Source organism: Lathyrus oleraceus, chromosome 4 (assembly GCF_024323335.1).
Source record: "Lathyrus oleraceus cultivar Zhongwan6 chromosome 4, CAAS_Psat_ZW6_1.0, whole genome shotgun sequence".
Classification (NCBI taxonomy): Eukaryota; Viridiplantae; Streptophyta; class Magnoliopsida; order Fabales; family Fabaceae; genus Lathyrus; species Lathyrus oleraceus.
Genome location: NC_066582.1, coordinates 71,731,292 through 71,759,251, shown reverse-complemented (window position 1 = coordinate 71,759,251; position 27,960 = coordinate 71,731,292). Strand labels below are relative to the sequence as shown.

The 27,960-nt window shown below is 39.8% G+C and overlaps 1 pseudogene; it reads left to right on the top strand.

Moving 5' to 3' along the window:
• Window positions 1–635: 635 nt before the first annotated feature.
• Window positions 636–27,960, top strand: LOC127136077 (axial regulator YABBY 5-like; annotated as a pseudogene).

Here is a 27,960-nt window from a genome sequence, read left to right as displayed (position 1 = left end):
CTTTTTATTTTTCATTTGACACTTGGCCTAAAGATCATTTGCATACATTCATGACCAAAGTCAACCATCCTTTCCCGAATCCATATTGTCTCGATTTTGATAAACATTGGTCATTATCTAGGTTTTTTTGATCATGGTGCTTTTGATTATAAAATGGATTCTAATTATTTGCCTTTTTAATTTTCAATTTGATTTTAATTTCAAATTAGGTCTAATTCCAAATTTCAATTTAATCTTAATTGTGTCTTTACTAATGATTCAAACTTTAATTGATTTTAATTTTCAAATAAATGTTAGAATCGATATCAAAGTAATTTTAACAAATTATAGATTAATTTGATTTTAATTGGTTTTATTGGTTTTTTTTATTTTAAATTGACATTTAGATTTGTCTTGGGTTATTTCTAAAATCCATATCCATTTTATAACCAAATATCCCTAAACCAAGTTACAACCATTTTTATTATTTACAATCACTTCAATCAAGTTCAAACTACAACAATAACCATACAATTCATTCAAGCTTTCAAACCTTCATTCAATATATCCAATTCCATTCAATACAATTCAATAAACATTCATTACATAATCTCATTCATTCAATTAACTTTCAATACACAATCTAACAATTCAATATGTTTCCAACCGCTCATGTTACTCAAGAAAGAGTCGTTAACCGCCCTCCCAAGAAGAGGCAGCGTGTACCTTCTGCTTATAATCAGTTCATAAAGGAAGAGATTCAGAGGATTAAAGCTAATAATCCTGATATTAGTCACAGAGAAGCTTTCAGTACAGCTGCAAAAAAAAATTGGGCACATTCTCCTCATATTCATTTTGGGCTCATGTTGGAGAGTAACAATCAAGCTAAGACGAAGAATGTGTCTAAGAAGCGTTTGATGTCAAGGGTTGCACTAATGAACATGAACAAATGAGAAATATATTGTTCATAATATGTGTTAGGAAAAAACTTCATCAATTTTAATTATAAGTGAGTGTTCCATGCAACAGCTTGTTTGACATAGTAACCGTTAGATGTGGTCACTGCACAAATCTATGGTCTGTCAACATGGCTGCAGCGTTTCAGTCACTTCCATGGCAAGATATTCAGGCACCTAGCCACTGTATGAATCCAGCGTACAGGATCCGAACCACCGACAGCACTTCCAAATGCAACGATAGGATTGCAATACGCACCACACCAACCATTCGAATCCTATCATTACCAATTCGAGCTAAAAGTCACACCATCCAAATGCCATGACCCTGCTGGAAAAACAACCATGACAGTAACCTCACACCACACCTAATAGGAACAGAAACAAAGATGTTGGGGAGAAGCAAGAATAATGAAGAACAGACACACGCAAGGAATTGGAGAAGAAGAAATCTTTAACAGAACATCAAAACAAAATAGAATTGGGAAGAGAGGAACTCACAATTTGGAATAGGCTTCATTTCTTCATCAAGATTCGTCAGAGACCTTTCGTAAACCAGCAACCCATTTCCACAAACCTACAAACACACCCACCGAAACCATTTCAAAACGGTTAAAATTCTGAACTGACCATGGTGCTTAGAGACCCTGGTTAAAACTCAATGTGGTTTACCTTCTTAACAAGATAGCCAGCAAGTGTTGTTGCAACAGGAAAACCAGCAGAACCTGCACACCGGCATACCTCCAATGCATCACACCTGGAAGTGCAAACCAAAGGATCCTGCACAAACATCAACGGTCAATAACCTGTATTAGTCCCAGGCATATTCACATTAATCCAAGCTGCAGCAGCCAACAAATAACAAGACATCAAGTAATCCCATCCTAAACTTATAACAACTCCAAAATAGTTCTCCAATAAGCTATGACGGCGACGCCTTTCGTTCCATAACAGGAATTGAATAGAATCATAACAAATTCCACTTCCTCCCATCATCTCCAACCTCTCCTTCAATTCATCTTCTCAACATCTTCTAACCCGTCCTTCACGTGCGGCCATCTTAAACCAAACTTAACCTGCAAAACTTTCATAACAGAAAAACATGCATGTTATACATAGCATAGCAGCAGCAAACATACCAAGCCAGCTAGACACCATCATCACTACAAAATGAAACAACCTACAACAGTCCAATCCAAAGCATTCAATTAAAATTCACATCAAATCCCAATTCCAATCCAATTCAACATAGTCAATGACAATCCCAAATCCTACACTAATTTAAGCATCAATCCAATTCCATAAGACAAGTCCATAAGCATTAATCTAATTCCATAAGACAAGTTCAAATCCAATTCTACAACTCATTGCATATCATACCAATTTGAATAAACTCATGACAGAAAAGAAAACTCAGCCAAATGATATCCACCTAACCTCCAACAGCATGATTCAAAGCCACAACCTGAATCCGCCCTTACTAATTGGTTGGTTGACCTCCATTCAAAGCCACAATGCTATGCTATAGCCGGTATCACAAAGTAGAAGAAGAAATATGTAAACCAAAGTTGCTCATGCTTTTACTAAGTTTTCACTGCAGTAAAACCAAGTAATTAGCAAGGCAGTTAAAAATTCAAAAAGATGCCCAAAACGGAATTGAGACAAAGTAGAGGAAGAAGGTACACGGCTCACATTACCATTCCAGAACAAGCATCAAAGAGGTAGACCGAAATTCTGAGCACCAAAAGGATTTCGCAGAGATACTTGTTTTGATCTGCATAGGCCAACCCGAAACCCTAATCTGCTGGATATAAAAGGGAAGGTGAGATTGAGAAGAGAGGGACGAAAAATCAGAGAGACCACAACGAAAACCCAAAACACAAACAAAAAACCCTAATTTCGGAGGCTGGAAAAATCTCAGAAACGAAAACCCTAAATCCTAAAACGGCGAAAAGAAACCTAGATTGAAGAGGTGAAGAAGGAAGGCTCAGACTTCGCCGTCGCCGTCAACACCGCCGAAGGTAAGCCGTCTTTGTTTGGCTTTCTTTTGGAAAACCATGGTTCATTGTTTCGCATTTAGATTTTGAGAGGTTGATACGGAGAGATGCCCGATTGAGAGAGATAGAGGTTGAGACTGAGAGAGAGCGATTGAGAGGCGTGGGAGATTGAAGAGTGAGGACGATTTGTTGTTCTGTTACTGTTCCTCTCATTTTCTTGTTTTATTTATTTTTAAGAAACAAATGTTTAAACCATTAAAAAAATTTAATTAACACTTTTAGTCTTCCTCTGTTTTTTATTAAAAGGTGTATATTAATGTATTATTTTTTGGTGTTCCCAATCCATAATCCTTTGGAAACCCAACAGCCAGGCGGCTAGGGTTTATTTTTGATTCCTCCATTAATTAGTAGTCCAACAGACCATCTTACTTTAATCTTTTTTTTTAAATTTTGGTTTTAACCTATTCTGGTTTACTTATTCAAATTAGTATTAAGATAGCAAATGACCATAAGTGGCCTAGTGGAGAGAGAGCAGTTTCATTGTCTTTAGTGGAGTGGGTTTGATACTTGGGGATAGCAAATCTTCATGTTTATATTTGTTATGCTTACTATTTTATTTAATTTCTTTTTCTATATAGTATCTTGCTATTTATTTTACTTTTATATTTTTATTAATTTAATTCGATTGTTATTTAGTGGTTTGTATTTTTAAATGTTTACCTTTTAGATTTAGTTAGTGTTTGAATTTCCGATTTTGCTTTTTATTCGATTAGTCGATTTTTGTGTGTTAACTAATTTAGTTGGGTTATTAGTACCCATGTCCATACTTATACACATGTAAATAATCACGTTCAATTTTATTTCCTCATCACCTTCAAATACAATTTCAAGCCTTTCTTCCATTAAGACTCTAATATTCAAATCTTTTTCTAAGTAAAACGTGAAGAAAAAGATTATCCTGGATGGAATATCCAGTTATAATCCCGAATATTAGGCTCAAGCTGTAAGAGCTTGCAAGCCGTAAATATTCGTCTTCTCATCCACACTCTAATGTTCAAATCTTTTTCTAAGTAAAACGTGAAGAAAAAGATTATCCTGGATGGAATATCCAATCATAATCCCGAATATTAGGCTCAAGCTGTAAGAGCCTACAAGCCATAAATATTCGTCTTCCCTCCAAAACATTCGTAAATATCTGAATCATTTTCTCAGCAATATCGAAAAGAAACAGACTGCCTGGGTGGAATATCCAGACGTAGTCCCAAGTGTTAGACCCAAGCTGTAAGAGCTTGCAAGTCATAAATACTCGTCTTTCAAACTCAAAAATACTTAATTCCTTATTAAACACTTTTCAATAAAGATGGAATGGAACGTGGTGTATACCGCGCACTCCTGAGATTAAGATTCGAGGCGGATGCCTCGCCTATCTTAGCTCTCGCCATCATTTTGAATTGTCAATACGGTTTCTTCAAACCCTTTCTCAATCAAAATTCAAAAATACTTAATTTTTATTAAACATTTTTGCAAATAAGATGGAAATGGAACATGGTGTATACCATGCACTCTTGAGACTAGGATTCGAGATGTATATCTCGCTCATCCAAGTTCTCGCCATTACTCAAAACACATCAAACCAATCAATTTCTTTTTCTCGCCGCCGTGCGATTGACTCTTAAACCTTTTCTCAAACGAAAAGTTACTTTGTTTCAAAACAATGCAAGGCAATGTTTTTCCACCTGTTTTGGGTAGTCCAACAATATTTTCGTCGATTTGACACAAAGTAGCTTTCGCTAAAATCGACCAACAAACAAACATTTTTCTATCCAGAACTACGTAAGCCTTGATTTCTCTTTTGAGATACGTAGGAGCAGGATTTGTAAATCTTGTCAGGCCCACTAATAAAAAACTTAGGTTTAGTCCTTCGTCAAAAATCCAAAAACATTTCTGCTCTCTTCTATTCTTTCTTTCCCACTTAATAACTTGAAAAGCCTAACATTTCAAACTAACACTAATACACAAAACTAACCTAATGGTTCCCGTTGAGTACAACGGACGTGAGGGGTGCTAATACCTTCCCCTTGCGTAATCGACTCCCGAACCCTAATTTGGTTGCGACGACCATATTCATTGTCATTTTTTTCTTGGGTTTTATCGATATTTCCCCTTTTCTTTTTAGGAATAAATAAAGTTCGGTGGCGACTCTGTTCAGTCCACCATTGCGAGCGTGCGATTGCGCTTCGCTTTAAAGTCGTATCCCCATTTTTACGAGGTACGACAGATGGCGACTCTGCTGGGGACATAACTCCCTAAGTGAGTCAAGCCTAGTTAGGTCGTTTGTGTGCCTTTGATTGTTTACCTATGTGGCTTTTCTTTATTGTTTTTACTATCTTTATTGTCATATTGATATGAATATGTTGTATTGGTTCAATTATGGTTTGGTACTTGGATACTCTGATTGCAAACCTTGTGGGAAAGACTTTTTACCCGAGTCTTGAGTAAAAACATAAGATAGAACGAGGTTGAGTAGTGCGGGTCCGCGAGATGTATGTCTCGTTGGGTCGGTACGAGAACCTCATTTAGTGTAGATTCTTGAGAGGATGTTGTCGCTCGGCAAGTAAGTTTCCGTAAGCTTCAATATTTTCTTTAGGATCCATGACTCTGAGAACCATTTGTAGAACCTTAGTTCTTTGTCCAACTAGGAAAGATGGTTGCGTAGTGTGAGTCTGCGAGATGAATTTCTCGTTGGATCGATGCAAGAACCTCACTTAGAGTAGATTCTTTAGATGGAGTTGATGCCCGGCAAGTAAGTTGCCGCAGGTAGCAAACAGTCTAATGGATCCATGACTCTAGGAACTTTTTTAAAAAACCTTAAATCATACCTGGTGAGAATGTTGTCCTATATAAAGCAATCAGACTTATCCATGCCTTAAGCCTATTGAACCTATACAAAAAAAATGCATCACATTCATACATTGCATCAACATCATAAAAGGAAAGCTCTTAGTTGTCACTTATTTGTTTCAGGAATTGAGAACTTGAAAATGACAACTTCAAGGAGACACACTTTCACGCTTAAGTATAAGGAACCTAAGTTGGACAGTCTGAAGGGTTTGATCTCTGATTTGACTCTCAGCAGACGTGATGAGTTCGGAAAAAAACTATGGGAAAATTTTGAGCCTTCTAACTAAGAAAGTTGACTATGGAATTATTGGCTCTTTGGCACAATACTTTGATCCACCTCTACGCTGTTTCACATTCGCTGATTTCCAGCTAGCTCCTACTTTGGAAGAAGTTGAGAGAATCGTGGGTCTCAAATTGAAAGATTTTAATCCATTTCCAAAGCTCGAAGAAGATATGGGCCAAAAGAAGATAGCTTTAGCCCTAAGTATCAATGTCCCGACTGTTCGAGACAATTGGGTTGAAAAAGGGGGTTGCGAAGGTTTTGCCGCGATGTTTTTGGAAGATTTAGCTCTAAAGTTCAAGAAAAGTGGAAATTGGAATGAATTCTATGTTGTGTTGGCTTTATTGATCCATGGGATTGTACTCTTCCCAAATGTTGAAAAATTTGTGGATCAAGTAGCCATAGAAGTCTTTCTCTCTGGCAATCCAGTACCATTTCTTTTAGCTGACATTTACCATGCCCTTCACGCTCGACATGAAAAGAGGAGTGGAACTTTGTTGTGATGTGCTCCTTTGCTTTACACTTGGTTCATGCAACACATGCCCGAAGAAGGTCTTTTTGTGGCAAAAGAACTTAGGTCTCCTCAAAAATTAGCTTCTCTCACCGAAAGTTCCATCAGATGGTATATCCGAGAGTGGGAAACCCCAGACATTATAGTCAGCTGTGGGGAATTTCCTAATGTACCGTTGTTGGGTACCAAGGGTTGCATCAACTATAACCTTATGCTATCTCGAATGCAACACGGTTACTCCATGGATGGTCCTCATGACGCAAAGGACTTACAACCATTTGTGCTCTCTGACGTCCAAGCAAGCAATCCTGATGTAAGTGAAGTACGAAAGGCTTAGTTAAAGGTTGTAAGGAAGGGTAAAGAGTTTGGAAAAAGAAACATTCTCGCCAAAGAACCTTACACTCAATGGGTGAAAGAAAGAGTTGAGGAAATCCATTTGCCATTTATCTTAAAGGCTTCAGCTTTTCCTAAAACTCCTGAGCCCAAGCCCATACTCCCTGAGGACATGGAGAAACTCGATACTAAGGTTAAGGAGCTCGAATTGGAGAATACTGAATTACGGATTCAGATGAACCGAGTTATCTTGGAAAATCAGAATTTGAAAGAGGAACGTAAGGGAAAAGCCCAAGAACTTGAGGATAGTAACAAGAGAGCTAGGCTATTGGAAGACCAGAAAGATGATCTTGATCATATCCTTATAGGTTCCACATCAGTGATCCGAACCAGGAAGGAAGAGCTCAAGAAAGCTGAGTATAGGATCTGTGAGTTAGGGAGAATGTTGGATAAATCTCTTATGGATAAAAAAAATTAAGCTCGACTTTGAGGCACAAATCCGTGAATTGAGGGACGCTCTGAAGAAATGCGAGGAAAAGTTGTCTCGCGAGATACTCCAAAAGGAAGAAGCTGAAAGAAACTGTCATCATCTCAGGTACCAGTTGGAAGAAGCTACTAGGAGGTTTGCAGTTTTGGAGAGCCAAGAAGATGATGTAGCCTACTTACTCCTAAAGAATGATTGTGTGTATTGGAAAAGGTTGTATAGAGAGGCTAGAGCAACCTTAGATGAATATCAAAAGGTCATACAGAAACTTCAAGAGCTCTATGTTGAATGGAATGGAAAGTTCCGCAACTTAGCTAGGTATGTTAACCTCAATATGTTGGAACTCCCAGAAAAACTCCAGGAAGCGGATTGGTGTATGCGTCCAGAAAATACACCTCCTCAAGTTTTCAATTTCGTCAAGTTTATCAAGAAAATGATGAATGAGCTCACCACAGATCTGACTACGATCATAAGAGCTGAGACAGAACTTAAGTTTACTTGTACTTGAATTTGAATTGTTGGTGTTTAAATCTTTTTGTATTTGAATCATGTGTACTTGAAGTTAAATCCTTTTGTATTCGAATTTGATTTTAATTAATGAAAGTTGTCATTTTGGGTCTCAATTATTACATGTTGTTCTTATATTCTAACATTGCTGGAATAAATAATAAAGATAACTAAGAGTTTTGCAAACAAATGCATCCATACATGCATTCATACATTTTCAAAAAAAAAAGAGTCTCACTCCACCCTTTCTTCCACCAGTTTCACGCTGAATTTTCAACACCAGTATAATACTCGCGCCAGAGCAAGACAGAGAATGGCTGGACAAGAACAAGAGAGCTCCCGAGTTAGAGCTGAACTAGACGAAATCAAAGGAGGCATGTCCCATATGCGAGAGATGCTGCAAGCTTTAACCTTCAGGTTTGAGGTTCCACAAGCGACCGTGATTTCAGAGACCACGGGCCCAGCAGTGGAAGTTCCGCCTCAGAGGATGTTACCCTCAACCCTTCCTCCATATGGGCTACCCTATGACTTCGTCCCTCGAGCGGAGGTGGTGCACGAAATGGGGCAATCTGTCCAACAAGCCATGCCATTACCGGTTTACACTGACGCACGTCCAGTCATCCATACTGTGGTTCCACCAGCTGCCTATGCTAGGCATATTCCTCATTATGAAGATCAAAACCACATGTATCAGACTATTGACTCAACAGTTGCTGGTGACGAAGTAAGTTTTGAGAATTTCAGAGAGGTAAAGGAGAACATGCAGCTCCTTGAGAAGAAATTCTGAGATCTAGAAGGAGACCACGTCTTTGGATCTGCTGCCAAAGAAATGTGCCTTGTATCCGGGTTGGTGATTCTAGCAAAATTCAAAACTCCGGACTTCGACAAATACAAGGGGCATACTTGTCCAAAAAGCCATCTCATCATGTATTACCGCAAAATGGCTGCACACGTGGAGGACGACAAGCTAATGATCCACTGTTTTCAGGACAGCTTAAGTGGGGCTCCTTCCAAATGGTATCTAAGTCTGGATCAGAACAGGATCAGGTGTTTCCAAGACCTGTCAGACGCGTTCATAAAACATTACAAGTATAATATGAACATGGCGTCTGACAGAAGACAGTTGCAGAGCATGTTTCAACATGATAAGGAGTCCTTCAAAGAGTACGCTCAGAGATGGAGGGAGCTGGTTTCTCAAGTCGAACCACCTCTAGCTGAGAAGGAATTGGCTAAACTGTTCATCGACACTGTCCAACCCCAATTCTACGAGAAGATGGTTGGAAGTGCTTCTTTGGGATTCTCTGAGCTTATTGCTATAGGAGCTCGCGTCGAATACGGTGTAAGAAATGGAAAACTGGCGGCTGTAGTTGGAACTTCAAATGCTAATCCAAAGAAGTTCTCTGGAGGGTTTCCTAGAAAGAAGGAAGGTCAGGGAAGAGCTCCTCCAAGAAGGAGACCACAATAATATCCACCTCAGCAATATTTTCAACAACCAATTCCCTATCAACAACCCATGTATCCCGTCCAGTATGCTCCGCAACCATACATGGCTGCCGTGATGCCTGCATTCAATCAACAGCCTGCTCAGGCTTATCACGCGCCTCTAGCGTATCGACCAGCTCCAGTTCAACAACGTGTTGCGGCTTCTCCAGCTTATCAACAAGCACCAGCAGCTCCTGTTTATCAACAACCGAGAGCTCAAACGCCAAGGCAAAATGCTCAGAACCAGAATAAGAGGCAAGGGGAGAGGGCGACCTTCAATCCAATCCCAATGTCGTACACTGAGCTTTATCCCTCCTTGTTGCAAAAGGGTTTGGTGGTTCCCAGACCTATGGGACCTCCACCTGATCGTCTTCCTCCGTTGTACAACCCTAATGCACACTGTCCTTTTCATGAAGGTGCCCCCGGGCATGACTTAGAGGGTTGTTAGGCTCTGAAGCATAGGGTTCGGGAATTGATTGAGAGCAAGATCTTGTCTTTTAAGGACATGGGACCGAATGTGAAGAACAATCCCCTTCCTCCCCATGGAAATCCTGGAGTCAACGCCATTGAAGACGCTTCTGTTGGTGTTACGGTTGATAAGGTGGAGGATGTTAAGACTCCTTTGGCAGCATTCCATGCTCGATTGGTGGAAGCTGGCCTAGTTAATGTTGATCATGACAACTGTGAAGAGTGTGCCACACACCCAAGAGGATGTCAGGTGGTACGAGACAATATCCAAAACTTGATGGATGAAGGAGTGCTTCAAATATCCAGTGCTGTGAAGAACGAGGATGTGTTGGTGATTGAACCTTGTTTCAAATTACTTGAACCAGTTGAAATCCCATATTATAGTGGTGGAGTGGTCCCGGTGAACAGTAAGCCGTCGCCTGTCAAGATATGTATGCCCACGCATTTTCCATACGAGAGCACCGAGGCTGTACCTTGGAAATATGAGATTACCGCTGTAGACAAGGTAGTTGATGGAAGTTCAGACGTTGAAGTGACAAAAGTTGTAAGTAAAGACGTCACCAATATTGTAGGAATGAGCAGAATGACCCGTAATGGTCGAATCTATACGCCTGAATTCAATGTGACTCCTCAAGGGCCAAACAAGGAATCAACAGTTGTAGCTCCCACTAAAGAATCCGAAGTGGTTCAATCTGAAGATGTTGTTGAATTCTTGAAGTTGATCAAGAAAAGTGACTACAAGGTTGTGGACCAGTTGCATCAAACACCATCTAAGATCTCTATTCTGTCTTTGCTACTGAACTCCCAAGCCCATAGGGAGGCTTTGTTGAAGGTGCTTGCTCAAGCTCATGTAACACAAAGCATAACAGTTGACCAATTTGATGGAGTTGTGGCAAATATCACAGCTTGCAATACTTTGAGCTTCAGTGGAGAGGAATTACCTGAGGATGGACAAAATCATAATCGTGCCCTCCATATCTCGGTAAAATGCAAAGAGGATGCTTTGGCAAGAGTGTTGGTTGATACTGGATCTTCTCTAAATGTTATGCCAAAGAGAACACTCGCCAAGTTATCTTATCAAGGACCAGCTATGAAGCCTAGTGCCTTGGTAGTGAAAGCTTTTGATGGTTCCAGGAGAACAGTGATTGGAGAGGTTGAATTGCCCATATTGATTGGCCCTCATGTATTCCCGATTAATTTCCAAGTTAGGGATACTAATCCAACATATAGCTGCTTATTGGGGCGTCCCTGGATTCATGTTGCAGGGGCAGTTACCTCCACCTTACATCAGAAAATGAAGTTCGTAGTGGACAATCAATTAATCATCATTTATGGAGAGGAGGACTTTATGGTCAGTCACCTTTCATCCTTCAGATACATTGAGGCTGATGAGGACGCTTTGGAAACTTCTTTCCAAGCTCTTGAAATAGCCAATGCCACTTTTGTGGAAATGAAGGACCCTGTTGGGAAAGCTTGTTCATCTTTCGCGTCTCTGAAAAGCGCAAAGTCTAGTATTGAAGGAGGAAACCCTGAAGGTTGGGGTCAACTTATTGATATTTGTGAGAAGCATGATCACTTTGGTCTGGGATATGTGCCTTCCGCTGCGAAAGGAGCCCGAGTCCCTACAAAGGACAACACCCAAAGCATCCAGGAAGTATTCCTCAGCACATGATTCATCCATGGAGATCAAGTCAATGCAATTGAAGATAGCACCGCAAATTAAGATGAGCCATGTTTGGTTTACCGGTGTGAGACAGCTTTGAACAACTGGAAGGTGGTTGAGATCCCCAAAATTTTTCCTTTGTCAGAGTAATAATTGTTGTATTTTTCCTTTCAAATCCTTAGCTCTGCCCAAGGCTAATGGATCATGTTGTAGGGCCCCTTTTCATTTTCAAATAATCATTATCAATGAATGAAAGACATTTTGTAAAATTCATTTTATTCATTTACTTGGCTTTCTCATAAGAAAATGGCAATCTTTTCAAAAACAAAAAAAAATTCCATTTATGCATATTTTATTTTTTACTTTTCTAAAAGAAATCAATCATCCAAACATGCAGAATAAATTATAACCCTGGTGAATCCAATGACTTTACTACCTCTCATAACTTTGACTCCCCTATCTACCAAGCCGAAGAAGAGGGTGAAGAAGATTGTTACATCCCCGACGAATTGGCAAGGCTGCCCGAGCACGAGCCCAAAGCCCTTCAGCCACACGAAGAACCGGTGGAAACAATCAACCTTGGCATAGAGGAAGAGAAGAAAGAAGTCAAAATCAGCACCACGCTTGAAGCAAGCATCAAAGAGAGATTGGTTAAGCTGCTACAAGAATATGTGGATGTATTTGCATGGTCATACCGGGATATGCCAGGTCTAGACACCGACATCTTTGAGCACAAGCTCCCGCTTCAGCTAGAATGCCCGCCAGTAAAACAAAAACTCCAAAGAACAAGACCAGATATGGCGCTGAAGATTCGTGAAGAAGTCAAACGACAATTTGACGCTGGTTTTCTCGCAGTGGCGAAGTACCCACAATGGGTAGCTAATATTGTACCTGTGCCCAAAAAGGATGGAAAGGTGAGGATGTGTGTTGACTATAGGGATCTGAACAGAGCTAGCCCAAAGGACGATTTCCCTCTACCACACATTGATACTCTAGTAGACAACACTGCAAGTTTTGTTGTATTCTCCTTTATGGATGGTTTTTCTGGATATAATCAAATCAAGATGGCTCCAGATGACATGGAGAAGACTACTTTTATTACCCCTTGGGCCACTTTTTGCTATAAGGTAATGCCTTTCGGTCTCAAAAATGCTGGGGCAACTTACCAAAGAGCTATGGTCACTCTCTTCCATGATATGATGCACAAGGAGATAGAGGTCTATGTTGACGACATGATCGCTAAATCTCAGAATGAAGAAGATCATATGAACCATCTGAAGAAACTGTTTGAACGCCTCAGAAAGTTTAGATTACGATTAAACCCTGCAAAATGCACATTCAGTGTTCGTTCAGGGAAGTTGCTTGGTTTCATCGTTAGTCAACGAGGAATTGAGGTGGACCCTGACAAGGTCTGAGCTATACAAGAAATGCCTGCTCCACGTACCGAGCGAGAAGTTAGAGGTTTCCTTGGACGTTTGAATTACATCTCAAGGTTTATCTCACACATGACGGCCACGGGTGAACCTATCTTCAAATTGCTTCGAAAAGATCAAGTTGTTGAATGGAATTCTGATTGTCAAAGTGCTTTTGAGAAGATTCGTCAATACTTGCAAGAGCCTCCTATTCTGATTCCACCTGTCCCAGGAAAGCCATTAATCATGTATATGACCGTGCTTGAAGGGTCAATGGGATGCGTACTGGGGCAACATGACGAAATTGGTCGGAAAGAACATGCTATTTACTATCTGAGTAAAAAGTTTACCGATTGTGAAAGTCGATATTCGCTTTTGGAGAAAACTTGTTGCGCGCTAGCATGGCCCGCTCGTCATTTGAGGCAGTACATGATTTGCCATACTACTTTGTTGATCTCAATAATGGATCCAATAAAGTATATCTTTGAGAAACCTGCCTTGATTGGAAGACTTTCCCGTTGGCAGATGCTTTTGTCAGAATACGACATCCAGTACGTAACCCAGAAGGCAATCAAGGGAAGTGTGTTAGCAGAGTATCTTGCTCACCAACTAGTTGAAGATTTTCAGCCATTGAAGTTTGATTTCCCCGATGAGGATATAATGGTGATAAAGGATTGTGAGACCCCAGGCCCAGATGAAGGACCAGAACCAGGGTCTCGATGGAAGCTCGCGTTCGATGGTTTTTCCAATTACAGTGGTCATGGTGTGGGAGCTGTTTTGATGAATCCAAATGGTGGCTTTACCCCTTTCACAGCAAGGTTGTGCTTTGATTGTATGAATAATGTCGCAGAATATGAAGCTTGTATCCTTGGTCTTGAAGCCGCAATTGATCTCCGAATCCAGATCCTTGAGGTGTATGGAGATTCAGCCTTAGTGATCTATCAAGTCAAAGGAGAATGGGACACTCGCGATGCGAAGCTGATCCCGTATCGCGCTCATGTTGTGAAGATGATAGAATACTTCGATGATATCACTTTCCATCACATTCCAAGGGTAGAAAATCAAGTGGCTGACGCTTTGGCAACATTAGCATCAATGTATCAAGTCAGATTCCATAATGAAGCTCCACTTATTCGAATCGAGCGAAGAGATGAGCCTGCTTACTGTCAGCTGATTGAAGAAGAAACTGATGGTAAACCATGGTTTCATGACATCAAGCGATATCTTTTAAGTCAAGAGTATCCAGAAGGTGCTACACTGTTGGATAAGAAAACTCTGAGGAGGTTATCGTCCAAATTCTTTTTGAGCAATGATGTTTTTTACAAGAGAAACCATGACATGGTTCTGCTCAGATGCGTGGATAGACACGAAGCAGACATGTTAATCAAGGAGATTCATGAAGGATCCTTTGGAACCCATGCTAATGGACATGCCATGGCCAAGAAGATTTTGAGAGCTGGTTATTATTGGTTGACCATGGAGTCCGATTGTTTCAGCTATGCAAGAAAATGTCATAAATGCCAAGTTTATGCTGATAAGGTGCATGTACCGCCAACACTACTGAATGTTTTGACATCACCTTGGCCTTTCTCAGTGTGGGGCATCGACATGATTGGTGCTATAGAGCCTAAAGCTTCCAATGGTCACCGCTTCATCATGGTTGCCATCGATTGCTTTACTAAATGGGTAGAGGTTGTTTCCTACACCAATGTGACGAGACATGTGGTTGCTCGCTTTATCAAGAAGGAGATTATCTGCCGCTATGGAATCCCAAGCAAGATCATCACTGACAATGGTTCAAACTTGAACAACAAGACAATGACAGAATTATGTGAGAGTTTCAAGATTGACCACCATAATTCCTCTCCATATCGTCCAAAGATGAATGGTGCTGTTGAAGCTGCCAACAAAAATATCAAGAAGATCCTGCAAAAGATGGTGAAAACTTATAAGGATTGGCACGAGATGCTACCCTTTGCTTTGCATGGATACCGGACTTCAGTCCGCACTTCAACAGGGGCAACCCCATTCTCCTTAGTGTATGGGATGGACGCAGTTCTCCCTATCGAAGTAGAGATACCTTCAACGAGAATATTGATGGAAGCCAAGCTGGATGAAGCTGAATGGATCCAGAACAACTATGATCAACTTAACCTCATTGATGAGAAGCATATGACCGCTCTGTGCCATGAGCAATTGTACCAGCAACGAATCAAGAAAGCGTTTGACAAAAAGGTCCGTCCTCGAGAGTTCAAGGAGGGAGATCTCGTGCTCAAGAAGATCTTGCCAGTACACAAAGATTCACATGGGAAGTGGACTCCCAACTATGAAGGCCCATACGTTGTAAAGAGAGCATACTCTGGAGGTGCTCTATTTCTCACAACTATGGATGACGAAGAGCTCATTCACCCTGTGAACTCTGATGCAATCAAAAGATACTATGCCTAACAAATCCAGGTGGACTGAAAACCCGAAAGGGCGGTCCAGGCAAAAGTTAGGGATAAAAAATGGTAGCTCGCTAAGTTGAAAACCTGAAAGGGCGACTTAGGCAAAAAGGAGAGTCCCGGTGGATTGAAAACCCGAAAGGGCGATCCAGGCAAAAATTAGGGACAAAAGGCATAAACTGCATCGGTTCATCACTGATCGACACAAAAGAGCTAAAAATGGAAGATCAATCTAGTTACTCCCTTCAGAAGCGAGGTCTCGTGGAGTCATTGTTATTAGGGATAGTAGTAGTCATTGCAATTCAATGTAAACCCTTCCCTATTGCCATTTTCGAACTTGTAACATTCCATGGAGCTACACCATTTGTGTGCTACCATTCTTGAATAAATACAAGTTTGCCCATCAAATTCTATCACTTGCTATTTTTCTCTGATTTTCTTTGTTATACAAAATGTCATTTATTTGTTAATAATGAATTTTGAACTCAAAAAGAATTTTTCAACATATTGAGAAACACAATTTTGCTTTGACATGTGGAAATATTAAAAGGAAATCTTTCCCCGCAAGTCTCAAGTTGCAAGACTCCCCTTGGATGATCAATATCTATCTCCAGAGAGCACAAATTTATCATTCTCTGGAAGGATTATCGGGCCAGTTGTAACTGTTCAGCTTGATAGATCCTCCTTTGATGCATTTACTCACTCTTTTGGTTGAGTTATTGGTGTTGAGGATTCAGTACCTCCATAAAGCTTTCCCTAATTTCCAGTCTGTATATTGTCAGCATTTGCATTTCATGATCATTCATACATCATGCATATAAGCAGAATCCAAATCATGCATAGCCCGAAGTGCTTCGCGCACATTTGCATAATCTCAGGTCTCGTGGTTGATTGTATCCCTTGACCTCTGAGACCAGTTGTTACTGGCATCGTCTGTTAAGTCTGATTGTCACCAGTGTCTTTGACTAAATCCAGTTGTAACTGGTATCCTTTAAGGTCGGGTTGTAACCAACGTTTATTGTTAACCCAATTGTCGTTGGCATCACTGTCAGTCTGTTTGTAAATACATTTGTGATTGATATCTGAAGTTTGGTTATTGCCAACATCATTTCAAGTCCAGTTGTTGCTAGCAAACTCCGTTGTAGCCGGTAATGGTTTACTATTGGCTTTCATCAAGTCCAATTGTTGTTGGCAAAATCCGTAAAGAAATCTGGTTGTACTCCATTGCTTGCGGTTAAAGTCCAATTGTTGTTGGCACGTACAGAGAGTTTGAATACCTTGTCTTTCCTAATGGTTCCGTGAAAGTCATGTGTGACTCACCATCTTGAGGATTTCCCAGAAGCTTGGAGGTTTTTCGTGTTAGAAAACTCCAATGATGGAGGTTTTGTTTGATTTTCTCTGTAAAGAATCATCGTAGCCTTTTTGAGTGGATAATCTACTTATAAGAAGACTCCCGTTTGTCTTTTGCATAAATTCCCTGTTAGGAATCCCCAAAATCTGTGATTAGATGAATTTCTTGTGAGAAATCTCCAGAACTATCAGATGTATTCTAAAGTGTCAGGTCATGTATGAACCTATTCACGAAACTTGCTTTGTATGTTTTCCAATATTCTCAGGTCATGTATGAACCTATTGGTAAAACTCCCTTTGATTTTTTCAAAGTGATGTCAGGTCATGTATGAACTTGTTAATCGAAATTCTTTGAATAGTCAAGTGTTGTCAGGTCATGTATGAACCTGTTGTTGAAAATTCTTTGGATGTTTCAGCATTGTTATGAACCCGTTGTTGTTGAGCTTTTATTCCAATATTCCCAGGTCATGTCTGAACCTGTTTTTGAAGAATCTTTCCAATGTTGTCAAGTCATGTATGAACTTATTCTGGAAATTTTCTCAAAATGTTCAAGTTTGTTATCAGGTCATGTATGAACGTGTTGATATACTCTTTTGAATTTTTCTGAGTTTGTTAGGTCATGTCTGAACCTACTGTCAGAAATTCTTGATATTCCCCAACATTGTCAGGTCATGTATGAACCTGTTGTTGAGCTTTCATTCCAGCATTACCAGGTCATGTATGAACCTGTTTTGAAGAATCTTTCTCTATGTTTATTTCAGTGTTGTCAGGTCATGTATGAACTTGTTGATAAACTCTTTTTGATTTTTCTGTTTGTTGTCAAGTCATGTTTGAACATGCTGTCAGAACCGTTCTTGGTATTCCCCAGCATTGTCAGGTCATGTATGAACCTGCTGTTGAGCTTTTATTCTTGTATTACTGTTAGAAAGTGGTTTGGTATGTCGGGTTTTTCTTATCGTCTCCACAGGGATTGTGAGATATCGCCGCCTTTCTACAGTTGTTTTAATTCTTAACTCGTAGTAACAAGGGGGGTTTTGGTTTTAGTCACGGTAGGTTGCATAAAAGTATAAGAAAATGCGGAATTTTTTTTTGGTTTTTCTATTTGAGAAATATTGTCAAAGTTAGGGTTCGACGATCACTTTGCATGCATATGTTCGATCAACAAAACTTATAAACTCCTTTAGATGATAAACTATTTCACAAAATCCTCCCAGTGTGTTTATCTCTAACACACATTGTGGATTTTCCCATTTTGATCCATTGTTTATCTCTAACACAATCTATCAAAATGACAACTTTTTGGTTCAACTTTATGGTGAACAAAATCATTCATTACTATCTCTAGCTAACAAACAAGGTTGGATGAAAACCTAGGTAAAGAGTTGGTAAACACCTCTCGATCATAAACCAACACAAAGAGTTTTCAATAAAACAAAGTTTTCACCATATATTTATCATTAAAGAGTTTACAAATGAAGATCATCCCATATACACACAAAGCTTATGATCATCTACATCTAACCTTGACAAAATGAAGAACTTAGCCACTCATTTTCATGGTGGCTTGTACAACAAGTCTCGGTTGAAGGTTGATCAACATCCAAGTCGAAGAATCGAGATTGGATGGGAATCCACCTTCTTTTTGTAGAATATTGCTAAGAGATGAAGAAAAATGAAGAAAAAGTGTTTCTAGGTCACCAAATATCTCTAGAACAATGCTGGAAAATATCTAAGTTCTAAAAGTACAAAGTATGGGAATGTGTTTCCAAAAAGTAGCCCCTGCTACTTATACTACTGTTGTCTGAGTTGTCATGCTCGCTAGGCGAGCAGAATGGTTCGCCTAGCGAGCCCCAAAATAAGGCACCAGAGGCACCTGCGCCCAGAAAAATAACTAAGTCCAGAATTCACTTGTTCGCTAGGCGAAGAAACCTTCGCTAGGTGAAGCCCACGCTTCAACCTTCGCTCCAGCGAGCTTAGGAGGTTTTGCTACTGGAATTGCTCGCTGGGAGCTCGCTAGTGGCTCGCCTAGCGAGCAAGTGCTGGCTGCTCTTTTGACCAAGTCTGGGCGTGCTCGCTACCACCTTCGATGGCTGCTCGCCTAGCGAGTATGTTGACATTTGCTACTGTAAAATTCTGAGGATGTTCGCTGGCAGTTCGCTAGGTGCTCGCCTAGCGAGCCCTTCGCCACAACCGTCGCCTAGCGAGCAAGCTGATGAAAGCATTCTCTCTTGGTTCCTTTGCTAACTTTCTTGTGTCTTCATTCTCTATTATTTCATGCCTAATTCCTGCATAATAACGCACAAATTAAAGGTACCAAGATCGTTTAACATTGTATTGCAATTCATCTAAAACAAAGGCGGTTTCGAACACTTTAGCAACAAAAATGAGTGAAAGATGCCCATATTTGATAGCTCAAATAAGCACTTTTGGGAATCTAACAACTCTCCCCAACTAGATTCTTTCTGGTCCTCAAGCAAAGTATGCCTCTTGAAGGACAAGAGGATTTGCTTTAAGAGAAAGGTATCGCCGAAGTCGGATAAACGGCTCCAACACATGAAAATCAACTAGATACAAGTTCCCAATGGTTAGAATAACATAATGCACAAGAACTAAAACTTAATAGCAATGCGAAATATGTATCTATCCAAAACAATATTATCTTGAATGAATCACCCTATCTCTCCTCTTCGAATAAGGATTGAAGAAATTACGCGTTTGCAACCGCGGGGACAATCTCTCTCTCCAACAAACAATGAAGAAATCAATTCAATTCATACAATGTCTAACAATTATAAATGAAAATGCGGAAGCACGAAGATCACTAAGGACTTTTCGATTGTAGCTTGGGTAGGTTTACAAACAAGGGTCATTTCTAAGGCCATTGAAAATGAGATTTCCGATGCAAAAGAGACATTCACTGTACACTATTTACACATCTCAACTTCGTTCCCTTTGTTTCTCATTTGAAACCTTCACAACTCTTATTTCACAACTCAATTTGTTTTTCACTATTTTTCTTCCAAGCAAGCATTCATTTTCATTTTCTCTATTTTTTTCTTTTCTTTTCACATCATATTTACAAAACAGATGGTTCTCTTTTCTAATTTTTTTTTTATTTTCAATGCTTGCTCGGTTTTTCAAGAGTTGTGGCACTTACCGATTCTCATTTTCGTTCTCCCCAACTTATTTCTTTTACTCACCCTAAGTGAACGCTCTTGACTTTTTACGGCAAAAGAACAATTATCAAAATTATCCGGGTTTCGAGAAAAAAGAATTTTGACATCTCGCTTTATTTTAAGCCGAGATTCAACTGTTTAAGCTCAAAGGGGTTAACGAATACTCTCTCTGCTCACGGGTAAGTTGTATTTGGAACTGGTTGTGCTCATAAGAAAACAAGCGCCTTGATCATTTCTAATTGCTTCCACAAATTCACAATAATAAAAGACAAAGCATGAATCAAATGAATCAACAAAGTTTATTAGAATCTAGCATTTAAGTGTACAATGGAGGTTTCCTCACAATTTGTGGTTTTAAGTTCTAGATGAAACATTCATTCAATTATATTGCAAAAAGAACAATATGCAATTACAAAAAAGAGTAAAGTTCTTAATGCATTCTAAAATTCTAACCGGAGGTAACCATGTACCTTAGCATTATTCACTTGTTTATTTTTATCATTGCCATCCAAGCTCGGATGCACCTTCATTGGATACTTCTTTTGAGGAGCACCCAATCTAGAAAGTTTGACACTCAATCAACCAAAAATTTATTAAAACAAAAGAAATTTAAACCAAACACACAAATTAAAAACATAAACAATAACTATTACTTAAAAAATTTAAAAAATGTGCATGGGGGACAAAACACCCCAAAAGTACATAATCAATACTAGAATAAAACAAATCTGAAAATACAATAAAATAAAACAAACTTAGCCCTCAAAGGACTCAGAACCCTCATCATTACCGGCTTCAGAACCGGTAGCATCATCATCATCATCGTCATCACCAACACCACCAGAAACACCAGCACCAGATGCACCGACACCCACCCCCTCTCCGAACACAGGCCTGTCCACAGGCCAGCTAGCGTGCTGCAGAAACTGCTCACGCGTCATCATCGAGTGATCACCGGAGGGGTCACGCACCTGCAACTGAAACAGCTGCATAGAATCGTGCATATCTAGCATGGCGCGCTGAGTTGCCGCCATCCAATCCCAGTTGTAGTTGCAGACAGCCTGCTGGAAAGGATCGGATCCATGAGCAAAAGTACCAGGACCTACAGAAGTCCCGGTAGCATCAGCAGCTGAACTACTCCTTAAGTTCTTCGGTTTGCAGTATTTAGCCACATATCTGTCATCGATGGCCGGCGGGATCCTTACTTGACTCCGAGAGGGTAGCTTCACCCTCGCATGTTGGCACAAAGCCATGATGAGACACGGGAAAGCAAAGGGGCAGTTAACTCGTTCCCCCGACTTTAGCCCGCCCTCAATCACAGACTTCAACTTTAGCACGGTTTACTTCAAGCCCTCTTGAAGAGACTTTATGTCCAAGCACGATCCCCTCGGTCACCATGAAGTGGCACTTCTCCCAATTAAGCACAAGATTGGTCTTCACACATCTTTCAAGCACCGTTTCCAAGTTTGCCAAGCATAGACTAAAGGAACCACCAAATATTGAGAAGTCATCCATAAAGACTTCCATTGTCTTCTCGATAAGGTCGGCAAAAATAGCTTGCACACATCTTTGGAAAGTTGCCGGTGCATTGCATAACCCAAAGGGCATTTTACGGTATGCGAAAATTCCAAAGGGACATGTGAAAGCCGTCTTTTCATGATCGGTCGGGTCAACCGCAATTTGGTTATACCCGGAATATCCATCCAAGAAACAATAGTATTGTTGCCCCAAGAGTCTTTCTAGCATTTGATCCATGAACTGGAGTGGAAAATGGTCTTTTCGAGTTGCGGTATTCAACCGCCTATAATCAATACACATACGCCACCCCGTTGCAACTTTGGTCGGGATCAATTCATCCTTTTCATTTCGAATTACGGTAATGCCACCTTTCTTCGGAACCACATGCACAGGACTAACCCATGGGCTATCCGAAATCGGGTAGATCATTCCCGCATCCAACAACTTAACAACTTCCTTCCTAACAACTTCCTTCATAGTAGGATTTAAGCGGCGTTGTGGTTGAGTTACCGGCTTAAAATCCTCTTCCATTAAGATCTTGTGCATGCAATAGGAAGGACTAATTCCTTTGAGATCGGAAAGAGTCCAACCCATGGCTTCTTGATTCTTTTTCAACATATTGATCAAACGGGCTTCTTCATTCTTTGTTAAAAGGTTGCTTATGATAACCGGCTTTGCTTCGGTGTCGTCGAGGAATGCATACTTCAAAGTAGAAGGTAACATTTTCAATTCAATTGGAGATTTTTCCTCTTTAACCTCCTTCTTCAAGTCTTCCTCCTCAACTTCCCACGGTTGTAGTTCGTTTAAACTATCGAGTTCCCTTAAGCATTCATCAAGAGCTTGCTCTTCTTCAACTGTGAAAACTTCATAGGAGTCATCAAGAGCTAACTCCATAGGAGATATCTCATGAATATGCTTAGAAACTTCAAAGGTTGCCTCTTCAATCTCATCAATGCGAAAACTATCACGTCTATCATTTGAATGCTTAATGGCTTCGAATAGGTCAAAAGTGACTTCTTCATTTTGGACCCTTACCTTCATCAAACCGTCGTCAACGTCTATCATCATGCGTGAGGTTTTCATGAACGGTCGACCAAGAATGAGCGGAGCATCATCATCCTCTTCCATATCAATCACAATGAAATCGACCGGGAAAAAGAATTTGTCGACTTTAACCAAAACATCTTGAGCTACGCCATGAGGATGGGTAGTCGACTTATCGGCCAATTGCAAAGTCATCCGGATGGACTTAATTTCAATGTTGCCAAGCCTCTTCACAATAGACAATGGTATAAGATTAATGCTTGACCCCAAATCAATTAGTCTCTTTCCGACATAGACATCACCAATTTTAACCGGCAAAGTAACTCGTCCCGGATCAACCTCTTTTTATGGAAGCGTCCTTTGAATGATTGCACTACAACTCGCATCAAGGACAATGGTCTCCGGTTCCGTATACCTCCGCTTTTTAGTAAGTATGTCTTTCATGAATTTTGCATACTTAGGCATTTGCTCCAATGCTTCGGCAAACGGAATGTTCACTTGCAGTTGTTTGAAAATATCCATGAACCGGGCGTAATGCCGTTCATTCTCCCTCTTAGATGGAGCATGTGGATATGGAAGGTTTTGGATTGGAGTAGCGCTCACTACCTCCTTTCCTTTAGCAATTCTAGAACTTCTCGCTCTCTTCTTTTTCACTGGCTCAACCTTCACTTCATCATTATTATTTTTCTCAACCTCCACACTTTCTTTATTTTCAACTTCACCATTCTTTTCATTCTTTTCAACTTCTTCCTCACTCCACTCCCCAACTTCACCATCAACACTATCCTCTATTATTTTCTCCTCATCATTTTTTTCTTCCTCTCTTTTTTTATTCTCACTAATCAACTCCCTTCCACTTCTCGTCGTTATCGCTTTACAATGCTCTTTAGGATTCGTTTGCGTGTTCGCCGAGAAAGATGGACCGGGTTGTTGTTCCGCTAGTTGTTTAGCAAGTTGTCCGACTTGAGTCTCGAGATTTTTGATTGCCGCATCGTTGCTCTTTTGATTAGCCATCGACATTTGCATAAATTGTGTCAATGTCTCTTCCAACTTTGAAGTCACGACCGGTGGTTGTTGAGGTTGGTAAGGATTTTGGGGAGGGTTTTGACGGCTAGAATTACCACCCCTATAACCTTGGTTATGGTAGTAGTTACTCCTTGGTTGGAACCCTTGATTCCCTTGAAAGTGTTGTTGTTGATTTTGAGGGTGTGGTTGATACGGTTTTTGTTGTTGTTGTTGCCTCGGTTGGTAGTCTCGTTGGTTCGCCATGTAGTTCACTTCTTCGAACCCGGGAGGTGGACAAAATCTGGTGTCATGCTCACCTTTGCAAAGCTCTCAACAAGCTATTTGTTTAGCTTTTGAAGGTTCTCTCAACTCTTTTATTTGTTGAATTAAGAGTTCCACTTGTTATGAAAAGAGTTTGTTTTGGGCAAGAATTGCATCGTTCGTCCCAAGCTCTAGCACTCCCGGTTTCTTTAAAGAGTTGCCTCTACTTTGACTTTGAAGGTCATTTAGAGCCATTTGGTTAATGATATCTATAGCTTCTTCGACGCTTTTAGACAACAAGGAACCACCCGATGCAGCATCCAACAAAGTCTTGCAATTCGGTTGGAGGCCATTTTTGAAAATGTGGATTTGAGTCAACTCGTCAAAACCATGCCCTTTACACTTCCGAAGCATGGATTTGGATTCCATGTGAAAACACGGAGATTGCCGTTTTGGATTCCATGAAACGGTTGTGGGAGAAAAATCTTTCAATGAACTTCTCCTCCAACACGTTCCAATCCGTCATGACTGCAGGTGTTTGATCCAAGTACCAATCTTTTGCTTTGCCGAGCAAAGCGTGGGGAAATAATCTTTTGAACAACGGTAGCTCTTGAGCTTGATCAACTCCGGCCGCCAATGCTATCTCATAAAACTTGGTGAGAAAAGCAAAGGGTTCTTCATGGTCCATTCCGGTGAATGGACTTCCATATAACAAGTTAAGAGTTCCCGTTTTCATCTCGGCTTGCCTTCCCGTGTGGTTGGCAAACTGAGCAGTATTCCTTGGACTGTTAACACAAGGTGTGGACATGGGCGGTGGTTGTGGTGGTTGATCCATGATAGGTATGAAATGTGGTGGATATGTTGTAGAAGAACTTTTTCATTGTTCTTGTCGTTGTCTAGCTTGTTGCCTCCTTCGTCTCGTCCTGCTATTCAGTCTCCTGGCGGTTCTTTCGATCTCAGGATCAAAAAGAAGTTCGTCCTTAGGAACCTGCCCTCGCATAAAACGAAAGCTGCACACTAAACCAAACAAATTACAAGCACAAGTCAAAAATTCAAAAGTTAAAAATTAAGCAACTATTGCGATGCTCGTAATATCAATTCACAATACCCGGCAACATTGCCATTTTGTTAGAAAGTGGTTTGGTATGTCGGGTTTTTGTTATCGTCTCCATAGGGATTGTGAGATATCGCCGCCTTTCTACAGTTGTTTTAATTCTTAACTCGTAGTAACAAGGGGGATTTTGGTTTTAGTCACGGTAGCTTGCATAAAAGTATAAGAAAATGCGGTAAAAGTTTTTGGTTTTTCTATTTGAGAAATATTGTCAAAGTTAGGGTTCGACGATCACTTTGCATGCATATGTTCGATCAATAAAACTTATAAACTCCTTTAGATGATAAACTATTTCACAAAGTCCTCCCAATGTGTTTATCTCTAACACGCATTGTGGGTTTTCCCATTTTGATCCATTGTTTATCTCTAACACAATCTATCAAAATGACAACTTTTTGGTTCAACTTTATGGTGAACAAAATCATTCATTACTATCTCTACCTAACAAACAAGATTGGATGAAAACCTAGGTAAAGTGTTGGTAAACACCTCTCGATCATAAACCAACACAAAGAGTTTTTAATAAAACAAAGTTTTCACCATATACTTATCATTAAAGAGTTTACAAATGAAGATCATCCCATATACACACAAAGCTTATGATCATATACATCTAACCTTGACAAAATGAAGAACTTAGCCACTCATTTTCATGGTGGCTTGTACAACAAGTCTCGGTTGAAGGTTGATCAACATCCAAGTCGAAGAATCGAGATTGGATGGGAATCCACCTTCTTTTTGTAGAATATTGCTAAGAGATGAAGAAAAATGAAGAAAAAGTGTTTCTAGGTCACCAAATATCTCTAGAACAATGCTGGAAAATATCTAAGTTCTAAAACTACAAAGTATGGGAGTGTGTTTCCAAAAAGTAGCCCCTGCTACTTATACTACTGTTGTCTGAGTTGTCATGCTCGCTAGGCGAGCAGAATGGTTTGCCTAGCGAGCCTCAAAATAAGGCACCAGAGGCACCTGCACCCAGAAAAATAACTAAGTCCAGAATTCACTTGTTCGCTAGGTGAAGAAACCTTCGCTAGGCGAAGCCCACGCTTCAACCTTCGCTCCAGCGAGCTTAGGAGGTTTTGCTACTGGAATTGCTCGCTGGGAGCTCGCTAGTGGCTCGCCTAGCGAGCAAGTGCTGACTGCTCTTTTGACCAAGTATGGGCGTGCTCGCTACCACCTTCGCTGGCTGCTCGCCTAGCAAGTATGTTGACATTTGCTACTGTAAAATTCTGATGATGTTCGCTGGCAATTCGCTAGGTGGTCGCCTAGCGAGCCTTTCGCCACAGCCCTCGCCTAGCGAGCAAGTTGATGAAAGCATTCTCTCTTGGTTCCTTTGCTAACTTTCTTATGCCTTCATTCTCTATTATTTCATGCCTAATTCCTGCACAATAACACACAAATTAAAGGTACCAAGACCGTTTAACATTGTATTGCAATTCATCTAAAACAAAGGCGGTTTCGAACACTTTAGCAACAAAAATGAGTGAAAGATGCCCACATTTGATAGCTTAAATAAGCACTTTTGGGCATCTAACAATTACCAGGTCAGTCTGAACCTATTTTGAAGAATTTTTTCCAATATTGTCAGGTCATGTATGAACCTGTTGCTGAACCTTTTGTTCCAATGTTATCAGGTCATGTATGAACCTGTTGTAGAAAGTTTTCTTATTCGGGTTTAGTAAGTCATGTGTGAACTTACTGCCGAAATCTCTTGTATTCTAAGTGTCGTTCATCGAATTTCACTTTGAGTACTCTCTAGTGTGTGTCTAATTCTCCAGCATGATTGTCGTCCCCAGCAAGTTTGTTTTTTTACCATTTGTCTGTCTCCCTGTGGACCATCAGCATTCCCCACAGGTTGGTCTGTCTAGTAGCATCTCCTGTTAAGGGTCCACCATATCCCTAGCAGATAAAAATTACAAAAAAAGAATCATGCATCCATGCATATCATATCATATCATATCATATCATATCATATCATATCACATCATGTCATAGGGATTCAGGATCAAAATCCGGGTCTTCTTAGTATTTAACCATCTCCCACTATGATCATATGAAGAGTGTCCTGCTTCATATTCTCTAGTTGAAGATACTTAAATAGGGGCAACTGTCATACCCCGATTTTGGTCCTGAATTTTTTTCATTTTTTTATTTTTCATTTGGCACTTGGCCTAAAGTTCATTTGCATACATTCATGACCAAAGTCAATCGTCCTTTCCCGAATCCATATTGTCTCGATTTTGATAAACATTGGTCATTATCTAGGTTTTTTGATCATGGTGCTTTTGATTATAAAATGGATTCTAATTATTTGACTTTTTAATTTTCAATTTGATTTTAATTTCAAATTAAGTCTAATTCCAAATTTCAATTTAATCTTAATTGTGTCTTTACTAATGATTCAAACTCTAATTGATTTTAATTTTCAAATAAATGTTAGAATTGATATCAAAGTAATTTTAACAAATTATAGATTAATTTGATTTTAATTGGTTTTTTTGGTTTTTTTTTAATTTTAAATTGACATTTAAATTAGTCTTGGGTTATTTCTAAAATCCATATCCATTTTATAACCAAATATCCCTAAACCAAGTTACAACCATTTTTATTCTTTACAATCACTTCAATCAAGTTCAAACTACAACCATAACCATACAATTCATTCAAGCTTTCAAACCTTCATTCAATATATCCAATTCCATTCAATATAATTCAATAAACATTCATTACATAATCCCATTCATTCAATTAACTTTCAATACACAATCTAACAATTCAATACGTTTCCAACCGCTCATGTTACTCAAGAAAGAGTCATTAACCGCCCTCCCGAGAAGAGGCAGCGTGTACCTTCTGCTTATAATCAGTTCATAAAGGAAGAGATTCAGAGGATTAAAGCTAATAATCCTGATATTAGTCATAGAGAAGCTTTCAGTACAACTGCAAAAAAAAATTTGGGCACATTCTCCTCATATTCATTTTGGGCTCATGTTGGAGAGTAACAATCAAGCTAAGATGGAGAATGTGTCTGAGAAGCGTTTGATGTCAAGGGCTACACTAATGAACATGAACAAATGA